Source organism: Chinchilla lanigera, unplaced genomic scaffold (genome assembly GCF_000276665.1).
Source record: "Chinchilla lanigera isolate Chin_1 unplaced genomic scaffold, ChiLan1.0 scaffold00094, whole genome shotgun sequence".
NCBI lineage: Eukaryota > Metazoa > Chordata > Mammalia > Rodentia > Chinchillidae > Chinchilla > Chinchilla lanigera.
Genome location: NW_004955495.1, coordinates 3,108,111 through 3,112,692, shown reverse-complemented (window position 1 = coordinate 3,112,692; position 4,582 = coordinate 3,108,111).

The window sequence follows — 4,582 nt, the reverse complement described above, 5'->3', positions numbered from 1 at the left end:
TCCAGTTGTCAGTCCACCACAATCATACAACAAGCAAGAAGAAGCCCTTGGATTTGAAGCCAAGCAATCTGATTCAACGCTATGCTGTTCCTCAGAAATGCATTCACGCCCACAGTATCACCTTGGAAATAATCCCAGAGCAGCCTGGTCCACATCCAACTTAATTTATTTTTTTTTTCAGTACTGGGGATTGAATCCAGGATCTTCACACTGAACTACATCCTCAGCCCCTTTACAAAATTTGTAATTTGGAGATAGGATCTCTCTAAATTGTGAAGTTGCCCAGCTTGGGTTTGAACTCATAGTCCTCCTGCCTCAGCCTCCCAGGGTGTTGGCATGACACGTGTGTACACCATGCCTGACCTCCAAAATCTTTAACTGCTTTGCACAAATTCACCGCCCAACTCTCACTAGTACCCTGGTGTGCATACTTACCCTACTTGGGCCTGTGTTTTCTGGCCTAAGGTCAAGGAGACCTGGGTCCCGCTTGGGCTAACTTGGAGGATGCAATCCTCTTTCTGTATCTCCTTCCTGCTTCAGTGACCTGCCACACTCCTCCGCTTCCAGCAGCCTATAACCAACCTGAGCTTTTTTTTTTTTTTTTTTTTTTGTCTTTTTGAGACAGGGTCTTGGGCTCACTTTGTAGCCCAGACTGTCTCGAACTCGAAGTGATCCTCCTGCCTCAGCCTCCCCAGTGCTGGGACGACAGGCGTGTGCCACCACGCCCAGCTTCAACCTGAGTTTTTCACTTGCTTTCTTAGTCTCTCCCCTCGTGCACCTATCTGATCTTTGCACCTATCTCATCTTTTGCTCTCTCCCATAGCTCGCTCAGCAAACCCTATTCACACTGCTTCGCCTCTGCCCCCGGGGTGCTGTGGTGCTCGAGGCCGGCTGCAGCCCAGCTGGGGCGAGCAGTGCTGCTGCTATGAGCCTGGGGTCCCAGCTCCTCAGCAGGCTGAGGCAGGGGAGTCACCCCTGCCCAGGAGTTCCAGGCCAGCCTGGACAACCTAGTGAGACCATGCCTCAAAATGAAAAAAAAAAAAAAAGTTAACGCTGTGGTGGCCAGCAGCAGAGGTCTGCGACAGGGACTCCCCAAGGAGGGATGATTTTTGGTAGGAAAAATCCAGACGTACTTCCTGGGCTGAGGGTGCCTGTTCAATGGACCTCAGAGGCAGAAGCGGGGCTTCCCAGGCACCTGACAGGGGCTTTCCCATCCTAGTCCTCCCTGCCCCATCCCTCCCTTGAGCCCCGCGTAGGGTGAGGGTGGAGATCCGGCCCGCCTGCTCCGGGCGAGGAGAGTGAGGGCCCACACTCGCTTTGGGGAGACAGCTGAGCGCAGAGGTGCGATCCATCAGCCCACACCAGCCCGCCCTCCTCGAGGTGAGATTCGGAGGCTGATGCTGAAGTCTCCACGAGGGCGGGCCTGGCTCAGATGTCCCAACCACAGAGCGTCACTGTGTTCCCAGCGGTGGCCCAGCTGGGAGGCCTCTTTCCCCTCCCCGGAGGGCATGAGCAGACCTCTGCCGAGCTGCCCAGCCCGGGTAGAGCACTTCCGAGCAGTCCCTCCCGTGACCCTTGGCCGTGTGACTGCACTTCTGCTCGCCTCCCTGGGGGTGATGACAGAGGGCCGGTGGTGGGCAGGCCGCGGTGCTTCTTGGGGTGACAGCTCCCTTTCCTGAGCTGTGCGCTGTGCACAGCAAGCCTCCTGCCACCTCCGAGAGCTGCTTCAGCCCCCCTTTTGTGGTGCTGGGGCCAGACCCAGGCCCGGCACCTGCTCTGCCTGAGTCGCAGCCCAGGCTGAGGCCCGAGGGCTTAGCTGGTCTCCTTCCTTTCCTCGGCCTCTTCCTTCTTCCTTTCAGCCGTTCACCTATCCTCCCGCCATCCCGCCCCTCCATCCTCCCACCCGCCCGCCCACCCATCCGACTTCCCTTCCCGCCTTCCTCCCTCCCCCGTCCTTCTCCCATGTCCACCCACCCACCCATTTTCCTCCCTGTTCCCTCTTTCTCTCCCTTCTTTCTTCCCTCCTTCCTCTTCCTCTCTCCTCTTCCTTCCTTCCTCTTATAAAGATGATCGAGGCCCACAGGAAGCAGCGGTGCCTGGGAATAAAGCAGATAAACCTCCTACTCAGGAGCTCACAAGTGATGGAGGAAAGCAATCATAAGCGAATAAACAGCGCGGGACCTTCGGGCGGTGTGAACTGCGGCGGGGTGACATGGGTGACATCCAGCTGCTGGGTGTGCTTTCACTCGGGTTATCAGAGGGATCTTTCTGTAGCCCTCTCAGTTCCTCTTCCTGTCCCCGTTGTCACTTGGGCAATCCCTGCGGCACGCGGCTGGGGGCTGCTTGGCAGAGGCGCCAGACGTCAGCGTAGGCAGAGCGCAAGGGGGCGCTGTGGTATCTCAGTTACAATATTCACACTGGAAGTTCCATTAACACTTCGTTTCTCCGTAGCGTTGATTGTATTTCTCTCTCTCTCTCTCTCTCTCTCTCTCTCTCTCTCTCTCTCTCTCTCTCTCTTTTTTAAGGAGGAGAGATTTAATTTTGATTGCATTTTAACAGATCCAGACAGGTCATCATTTCCCCCTCTCTTGGAGGGCTCCGGGGCAGGGCTTTGATGGAGAAGGGAGCTGTCTTCTGTAACTTTTACTTTTAGCCAATCCTGCTTTACCGCACGCACCCTCAGGGTTGGTGTGGTATTGGCAGCAACTGAGATGGGACGGTGGGACTGGGGAAGGAAATAAGCTCGTCACCTTTTGGGTCCTGGGTCGGGCCTTGGCTGCCTGCCTGTCCTGGGGTGGGACATGGGGAGAGAGTGAAAGGCTGCAGGGCGCCGGGCAAGGAAGCGCTTGCCTGTGGTCACAGCACTTGGGAGGCTGAGGCAGGAGGACTACCTAGAGTTCTAGGTCAGCCTGGGCTACCTAGTGAGTTCAAGGCCAGCCTGCACTGCATAGTGAGACCCTGTCTCAAAAAACCAGACCAAACCAAACCAAACCAAACCAAACCAATGAGTCTTCAGGGAGACGGAAGTGAGGAGTGTCTGCCTGCAGACCTCGGGGCAGGGTGCAGGCAGAGACTTAGCAGGTGTGAAGACACCCGGGGGCCGGAGCCCTGGCATTTTTTGGGGATCATTCACTCAAACGCCTGATGGCCAGACATTGGGCAGTGATTATGGGGGTACCGGGGTCCCCACTGGTGCTGGGCTAGAATTTGCATGGCTACCCCCCTCCAGGTGCTGCTTGTGGCTGCTGGGTGTGGCTGCCACTAAAATCCTCGCCAAAGCAGAACTGCTTAGCATGTTGTACGCAGGACACGGGATGGAGACAGGGCTGGCATCGCGAGACGCGAGTTCAGGGGCACCAAAATTCCCTGCCGGTGGGGGCCCGGGGCAGCGCTGGGGGTTTGAGCCTCAGCATGGAAGAGGAAAAGCCCCCAGTTATGGGGTGCAGCCTCTTGCGGTGTGAAGGCCGGGGCGCTCACTGTCCACTCCCCCGACGCGGAAGGTGACGCCCGAGCGGGAGAGGGTCGGCCAAAGTGCGTCCCGCTGGCCTGGGCGCAGGAAGGTTTGCGCCACACCACGCACCTTTCAATTCCCCTTTCCAGGCCAGGTTTTGGCCTCTCCGCTGCTCCTCCTCCCGCTCCGCCTCCAGCCGGTGAGAACAAACGGGAAATTTGAGTTTCCTTCGACGCTGAAGAGTGTCCCTGGCTCTACGGGGAATTTCTCCATGTGGACTTCCCAGGCTTCTGCTTGTAGGGTCCCAAGGGTCTTCTGACCGGAAGCATCCGGTAACTGGGTGGGGGTGGAAGGGCAGGAAAGGCCCAGGTTTCTGGGGAATGGTAGGTCGGGGAGGGTTGGGGTGGGATGGATGTGGGTGTTGGGATGGCCCTTGGGGTCGGGGAAAGTGGCTGAGGCCCGGGTGTCCCAAGTCTTCAGCAAAAGCACTCTGGGAGGCTGAGGCACGAGGATCGCCAGTTGGAGCTGGGGATTAGGAGGCGATTTAGATGCTCAGAGGGATCCGGTCTCAAAAAAGAGCTGGGGATGCAGCACAGTGTGAAAGTCCTGGGTTCAGCCCTCAGGACTGGAAACAAAAACGAACAAAAAAGTACTGGACTTGGGGAACCCTGGGAGAGTCCCGGTTACTGGGAGCTGGGGGTGGCCAGGAAGAGGGGAAGGAAACAAGGAGCAGAGACTCGGGGTGGAGAGAGAGAGGGAGAGAGGGAGAGAGGAGGAGAGAGAGAGGTGCTGAGACAGAATCAGACTCAGACAGCGTGAGGATGCAGGCACAGGCAAAGACACAGGCAGACAGAGACAGAGAGACAGGCAGAGACAGGCAGACACACAGACACAGGCAGAGGCACAGACAGAGATGCAGGCAGACACACGGGCAGAGACAGGCAGAGACAGGCGAGACACGCAGAGGCAGAGACTCAGGCAGAGACAGGCAGGCAGCGGCGGGCGCGTAAGGCCTGGCGGCAGAGGTGCCGGGCAGGGGCCGCGGGCGCCCGTCGTGAGATCGGCCCGCGGTGGCGCCGGGGTGGCACCCCGGGAGGAGGGGAAGGACGGCCGCGCCCCGAGAAGGCTCCG